The sequence below is a fragment of the Schistocerca cancellata genome, chromosome 4 (assembly GCF_023864275.1).
Source record: "Schistocerca cancellata isolate TAMUIC-IGC-003103 chromosome 4, iqSchCanc2.1, whole genome shotgun sequence".
Classification (NCBI taxonomy): Eukaryota; Metazoa; Arthropoda; class Insecta; order Orthoptera; family Acrididae; genus Schistocerca; species Schistocerca cancellata.
In genome coordinates, this window is record NC_064629.1 from 920862150 (window position 1) to 920870265 (window position 8116).

The 8116-nt window shown below is 41.9% G+C and overlaps 1 non-coding gene across 1 annotated transcript; it reads left to right on the forward strand.

Moving 5' to 3' along the window:
* The first annotated feature begins 414 nt into the window (after positions 1–414).
* Trnaa-cgc (transfer RNA alanine (anticodon CGC)) lies at positions 415–487 on the forward strand. The gene has a single exon. It is a non-coding gene; the product is annotated as a tRNA-Ala (tRNA).
* The last annotated feature ends 7629 nt before the right edge of the window (positions 488–8116 follow it).

Below are 8116 nucleotides of genomic sequence, written 5' to 3' on the forward strand. Positions count from 1 at the left end.
CCCTTTTACATCATTCGTACATATACCACGAAGACAGACAGCATAACCACATTCACCGTAGGTATACTCGTGGCACGAGATATTTTCCGCGAGGTCGGGCGGTCATCCAATCCCAACACATGACCAGAGCTCCCTCAGTGGATCGAAATCACTCTCAAAACTGTTGTGCAAAGACTGACTCGTTTCCCCCTCGGCACAAACGCGTTACTGCTTGCTTGTCCGCTTTTCTACACACATTTCCAGACTCTGTGATTACAAGAACATGTCTAATTTCCATGGTTTGCTAGAATATCATACCGTTTTCGCGGTACTTCTCGATATCAGACACTTATTAGTAGCGCTTGCATAGCAGTATCGCTCGCGTTATATAATCCGAAGATATAGACTGAATATTATTTCTCTAGAAACTCACCGAGCGAGGTGGCGCAGTGGTTAGCGCACTGGACTCGCATTCGGGAGGACGACGGTTCAATCCCGTCTCCGGCCATCCTGATTTAGGTTTTCCGTGATTTCCCTAAATCGCTTCAGGCAAATGCCGGGACGGTTCCTTTGAAAGGGCACGGCCGATTTCCTTCCCCATCCTTCCCTCACCCGAGCTTGCGCTCCGTCTCTAATGACCTCGTTGTCGACGGGACGTTAAACACTAATCTCCTCCTTCTCCTCTAGAAACTCGAAACTTTAGCTAGGTGGAACGTGCTGTAAACCATAGCGTAACTAGGAACTTATCCTGTCTGCGAAGACCTTTACATGAAAAAACTCTACAAAAGAAAAATAGAGGAAATGGATATGGTTCAAATGGCTCTGAGCACTATGGGACGTAACATCTGAGGTCATCAGTCCCCTAGAACTTTGAACTACTTAAATCTAGCTAACCTAAGCACATCACACACGTCCATGCCCGAGGCAGGATTCGAACCTGCGACCATAGCGGTTGCGCGGTTCCAGACTGAAGCGCCTAGAACTGCTCGGCCACAACGGCCGGCGAAAAGGATATTTCCACTCGCTAATACCGACGTCGGTGATGTAACAAATTCCAATTCAACCCTATAATTTACAAAGTCAAAGTCAACTAAAGTGTTTCTCACGTCTAGAGAGAATCAGCAAATGTGTCTTCCACCCGTCGTTCACCTGCTAGATGCACACACCACAATCGATGTTCCCTCAACTAAATAAAGGCGCGAAATGCGCAGAGCAGTCAACCGAACAATTTATATGGGAGGGAATAACGGCCGAACGCGAACACACGTCCATATTGAATCTTCTCAAAAATTTCCATGCGATCACAAAAGCTATCCAACACATATTAAGTATTAGTTCGTTATTCGGTAGTCTAGAGGACAACACGGTTAAGTCAGCTAAATTCCTACACTCCAACAGGCCTTTCCATTTGGACGGCTTCTACCATTAATGGGAAACGTGAATGACTCTCGTCACCGGCGCTGAATGCCAAGCACGCACACAGAGTGGGCGCGCGGTTTGAGGCCTCATGACAATGACCGCGCAGCCCCTCCTGCCAGAGGTTCGAGTCCTCCCTTGGGCATGGGTGTTTGTGTTGTTCTTAGCATAGGTTAGTTTCAGTAGTGTTTAAGTCTAGGGACCGATGACCTCAGCAGTTTGGTCCCTTAGGAATTCGCACACATTTGAACAAGCACTCATAGGCAGAATTATCCTACGAAATAAACCAGCCTCATATACAGGGTGAGTCACCTAACATTACCACTGGATATATTTCGTAAACCACATCAAATACTGAAGAATCGATTCCACAGACCGAACGTGAGGAGAGGGGCTAGTGTAATTGGTTAACACAAACCATAAAAAAAATGAACGGAAGAATGTTTTTTAACACAAACCTACGTTTTTTTAAATAGAACCACGATAGTTTTGTTAGCACATCTGAACATACAAAGAAATACGTAATTAGTGCCGTTTGTTGCATTGTAAAATGTTAATTACATCCGGAGGTATTGTAACCTAAAGTTGACGCTTGAGTACCACTCCTCCGCTGTTCGATCGTGTGTATCGGAGAGCACCAAATTACGTAGGGATCCAAAGGGAACGGTGATGGACCTTAGGTACAGAAGAGACTGGAACAGCACATTACGTCCACATTCTGACACCTTTTTATTGGTCTTTTTCACTGACGCACATGTACAGTCGTGGACAAAACGAGCGAGACCCCTCGCCTATTTGTTATGCTGATCCGCACGGCTTTAAAGTCTGCTACACAGCATAACAGGCAAGGCGACGAAGTGCTACCAACATACTATGCACAGGCGTGAAATTGACAAACTATCTGAACTTTTTTAGGCTGCTTTCAATAATTTGTAAGACTATATTAATGCTGATTAGTGTGTTAAATACAACACGTAAATATAAGACAGAACTGAAAGAAGAAACGCTAATTGGTATGAACTATACCAAAAAAAAAAATGAATTTCAACTTATCGAGATAACATAACTGTTTTAGTAAGACAAAGAACCCCAGATAGTTACGAATTAGCAAAATATTATCCGCATTCGGCCGCGAAACGGTCTTTGTCAACCTTCAGACCAGTCATACTGGATTACCGTTGCTGACCTACCATGAATGCGTGCAAATTTAACAATGCATGAAGATTCATAGCAAAATTCAGTTAAAAATCATTCAGTGCCACACTTAAGTCAATTCCATTATTGACAGAAGCGGAAAAAGTAGGCAGTAACATGTATGAAATTCTACAAGAGTGTCATATTGACATCCACAGGGTGCCAGTACAGAATAAAGGTAACGATAAAACGTATTGGGGGCGCGAGAATTTCTTAAAATTGCTTTACTGATATTCTACCTGCCTCCATCGAGATTAGAACCGAAAACAAACCAGACCTTCCTTTCACTACGCTAGTAGACAACCCAGGCAAACAGCCCTCTATTATTACTCCAGACATGAATAAGCCGGCAATTTCGCAATGAAAATGGCAAACTGATCTGCAGTTTCTGTTGCATAGAGCTTTCTAGACTCAAAACATGAATTTTCGTCCTTTATGTCACCGCTTATGTGACAATTATTCGGGATGTTTATCGAAATAACAAAATACTGTTATTAGAGGGTAAATTTAGTAGGATAATTCTGCACCACCCCAGGAAATAAACGACTACATAGCTGCCAAACGTATTCTACACTGTTTCGAATTCTCCACTAGACTCGCCACAGCCAGAAAACGTTCATTAGCCGAAGTGTTTCTTAAGCTAACTAGCAATGGGAATGTTCGCACTTCTAAAACGCGGTGGCATTAATACTGGGATGTGAATTACCACGTGTATAGGCAAATGGATTCTATTTGCATTCCTGTAAACGTGTTTTGGATCGAAAGCGTAGCTACGATTAATATGCTGATGTATCGACTGCAACTAGAACATTTAGAATAAAGAGTAGAGTGTGTTATTTATGCGGCCCTCATCTTCAGTAGCTGTCGTAGCTGTTTTCGTTGTTAGGATTTCGTCACCTAAACCGGTAAAAACGGAACCCTAGTAGTCTCACTTTCTTGACCGTCTATCAGTCTACCCAAACCTTAAAACCCTTTTACCTCCAGAACGGGTAGACATAATAAGCCGAAATATATCGCACTTCTTGCGGTAACCGGTCCCTTGGTGGTGTAAAAAAGTGAGCTTCTATGACAACGCAATCTAAAGATACGGCCGTTTATGTAAAGAAAATGTACGTGAAAGGTCAAAAAATGGCTCCAAGAACTATGCGACCAAACTGCTTATGTCATCAGCCTCTACACCTAGAACTACTTAAACCAACCTAACCTAACACACATCCATGCCCGGGGAAGGATTCGAACAGACGGCGCAAGCAGCCGTGGGATACGCGATATGACGCCGTTGAAAGCACGGCTAACCCACGCCGGCGAGCTGTTAATATAATCTGACGTTGCTAACAAATTATTTACTTCTGGTGAATGATTTTCTGCGCAGTTCATTTAAGATAGAATAACTAAAATACATTTGATGTTACGGAAGACGAAGGACGCCTAATTCATTTCCCTCTCTTTATTTATGATGTTAGATTCGCAATCTGAGCATACGTATTATCCATAACCACACGTCAGCGCCACACAGATATGTGAATGAAACACATTGGCGTAGAGTCTTAGACATAAAAACTGACCGCCCGCCGGCCGTCGTCGTTCACTTAACGTGTCCAATAAAACTGACCGCTCCTGACAACTCTTTAAGTCCGGCCATCTGCAAAATCTGGCAACACTGTTATATGCGGAAGTGTTAGGAGGAAGTGTTGTCTACTTCCGAGATGTTCTCGGATTGTGTCAGCCTGTGGTCTAGTGGTTGGCGGCACGGTAGCTCAGCGTGTTCGGTCAGAGGGTTACGCGCCCTCTGTAATAAAACAACTCAATTAATCGATCATCAACGAAATTAAACGGTTGTCTTGCGACGTCCGCCCCGAACAGACGCAACGAACAAAAGCGAACAAGATGAGATTTTAAAAAAAAAGTGGTAATCTTCGTGCATTCTAAACTTAGGGTCGCCTGTTCGCATCCAACTGGATTTTTTTTCTTTTTACCTCATTTCGGTCTAAAGTTATGAGTCTGATTAACCATCGAAGATAATTCGCTTAACATTCTACCCACCAGCAATAACAAGTATTCCAGAAACGACTCCGCAGGACAGCTCGTGGCTGCGTCGCGATCATAACAGCTTACGCTCGAGCGTTTTCTCGCGCTGCAGCGGCTACCGGCCACCGGCCAGACGCCACCCACCGCCTGAAATCCGGCGACGCCCATGTGAACGCGGCGCCACGCTGTCAGTGTATGTATCAACTGTCATTTTCGAATTTAAAGTTCTAGTTATCATCTTGCAGTTAAGCATTGGATTTTGCATACTTAAAAATCATGAACTACAGTTAACCATTGTAAAATTGAGTCGCAAGTGGAAAAAGGTGTAACATCTGCAACACATCGTTTACTTTTGGTATAACAGAGGGGTGAATGCAGAGGAGGCAGCTAGAAAGATTTGAACTGTGTTTGGAGCGAGTGCTTTTGGGAAAAATACGCCAGAAAGAGATATTCGTGTTTCAACAAAGAGCGTTCTGGCATGAATGATTTTCCACATTAAGGAAGTCTCGACTACTGATATATGTGATAGATTACCATTTTACCATCATGCGACATTTGCGTTCAACAAGCCAAGTTCAGAAGTCTGGTGTAGGAGTACTGCATGCTCTAATTCAAAACAACAAAAATCAAAGGAGTGACTATTATCGAACGTCATCAGTTCACTCATCGAGCATTCCTATGCAGTACTGTTACTGGTGACGTGTTATGATGCCTTTATCGTTAACTTCCTAAGAAGAAATGAAAGTCTGAGCCCCACCAAAAGACTTAAACTCGAGAAAAGAGTAGTGTGAACATAATATTTTACATCTGATAAATCTAAAAGTGTGTTTTGGGCTACGAATACTGCCCCCAGGGTGTGTGCTACACAGCTGGAATTTGTTGCCAACAACTGAGACACCTTTCGGTCGCAGTGTAAGAAAATCGAGCAACAAAACTACATCACCTGTGCTACTGCATGATAACGCACTATGTTGATTTGAGAAACAAATCTATCCAGGAGATTGATAGGAAAGTCGTCTCTCAGGCAGTTGTATTGATAGGGAAGTCTTCTCTCAAGCACTTGTCCCTCTCGTCATATATTTGTAAAATTTTACCTTTCCCGCTCTTGATCGATCAACCATCAAGGCAATTCATTTCTAGACGAAAATATTCTTAAAACTACTCTGGTTTAATGACATCGCTAGAACCAGTAGGTTTCTACAGGCGTAGAATTTGTAAACAACTTTGGCATTGTCAGATCGTTTTAGATATCGTGAAAGAAAATTCTGCTGCTGATTAATTTCTCTTTGATAATTACTGTTGCGTTTAGTAAACTAATGGAAAATGCATTTAAAATATTCACTTTACTAATACAAATTAAATTCAGCTTACTACTGAAACATCAAGACGGAAGTCCATCTTAATAAAGCATTAAGTGTCTGTGAGACGATTGAGCCTATTTTAACACGAATTAGTAGGATATTACCGACTTTTGACTTCGAAAAGATCGGTATTTATTTCATTTCCTGTACCATTTGTAAGTATTGTGAAAATGTGACATTTCATAGATAAAATTATGTATTCACAACAACAAAAAATGTGTCGGCAGAAACCGAAAGTGGCATTATGAATTTGGCAGTACCGTAAGGTTTTCGATCTGACACTAAGGGTTACTGAAAGTAGCAAGACGAATTTTGTTCGAGCGTTGTCTTACGATTCCCTTATTGAGTTTTTATCTGCCTGCTTGTAGCTGTGCTACGAAAGGATTAAAAATCTGGCTTTCCGCGAGTCTCGAAAGGCGAACGAAAGCAGCTTGCACGTGGTAGTTCCCAGGTAACATGCTTAGCTACCACGTGCAAGCTGCTTTCATTCGCCTATCGAGACTCGCTGAAAGCTAGATTTTTAATTCTTTCGTAGCACAGCTACAAGCAGGCAGATAAAAACTCAATAAGGGAATCGTAAGACAACGCTCGAACAAAATTCGTCTTGCTACTTTCAGTAACCCTTAGTGTCAGAGCGAAAACCTTACGGTACTGCCAAATTCATAATGCCACTTTCGTTTTCTGCCGACACATTTTTTGTTGTTGTGAATACATAATTTTATCTATGAAATGTCACATTTTCACAATACTTACAAATGGTACAGGAAATGAAATAAATACCGATCTTTTCGAAGTCAAAAGTCGGTAATATCCTACAATTCGTGTTAAAATAGGCTCAATCGTCTCACAGACACTTAATGTTTTATTAAGACAAAAAGTGATGTTTCAGTAGTAAGCTGAATTTAATTTGTATTAGTACAGTGAATATTTTAAATGCATTTTCCATTAGTTTACTAAACGCAACAGTAATTATCAAAGAGAAATTAATCAGCAGCAGAATTTTCTTTCACGATATCTAAAACGATCTGACAATGCCAAAGTTGTTTACAAATTCTACGCCTGTAGAAACCTACTGGTTCTAGCGATGTCATTAAACCAGAGTAGTTTTAAGAATATTTTCGTCTAGAAATGAATTGCCTTGATGGTTGATCGATCAAGAGCGGGAAAGTAAAAATTTTACAAATGTATGACGAGAGGGACAAGTGCTTGAGAGAGGACTTCCCTATCAATACAAGTGCCTGAGAGACGCCTTTCCTATCAATCTCCTGGATAGTTTTGTTTCTCAAGTCAACATAGTGCGTTATCATGCAGTAGCACCGGTGATGTAGTTTTGTTGTTCGATTTTCTTACACTGCGACCGAAAGGTGTCTCAGTTGTTGGCAACAAATTCCAGCTGTGTAGCACACACACTGGGGACAGAATTCGTAGCCCAAAACACACTTTTGGATTTATCAGATGTAAAATATTATGTTCACACTAGTCTTCCATCGAGAAGTCTTTTGGCGGGGCTCAGCGTTTCATTTCTTCTTAGGAAGTTAACGATAAAGACATCATAACACGTCACTAGTAACAGTACTGCATAAGAATGCTCGATGAGTGAACTGATGACGTTCAATAATAGCAGTCGAGACTTCCTTAATGTGGAAAATCATTCATGCCAGAACGCTCTTTGTTGAAACACGAATATCTCTTTCTGGCGTATTTTTCCCAAAAGCACTCGCTCCAAACACAGTTCAAGTCTTTCTAGCTGCCTCCTCTGCATTCACCCCTCTGTTATACCAAAAGTAAACATTGTGTTGCAGATGTTACACCTTTTTCCACTTGCGACTCAATTTTACAATGGTTAACTGTTGTTCATGATTTTCAAGTATGCAAATTCAATGCTTAAGTGCAAGATGATAACTAGAACTTTAAACTCGAAAATGACAGTTGATACATACACTGACAGCGTGGCGCCGCGTTCACATGGGCGGCGCCGGATTTCAGGCGGCGGGTGGCGTCTGGCCGGTGGCCGGTAGCCGCTGCAGCGCTCGAGCGTAAGCTGTTACGATCGCGACGCAGCCACGAGCTGTCCTGCTGAGTTTTTCCTGGAATACTTGTTATTACTGGTGGGTATAATGTTAAGCGAATTATCTTCG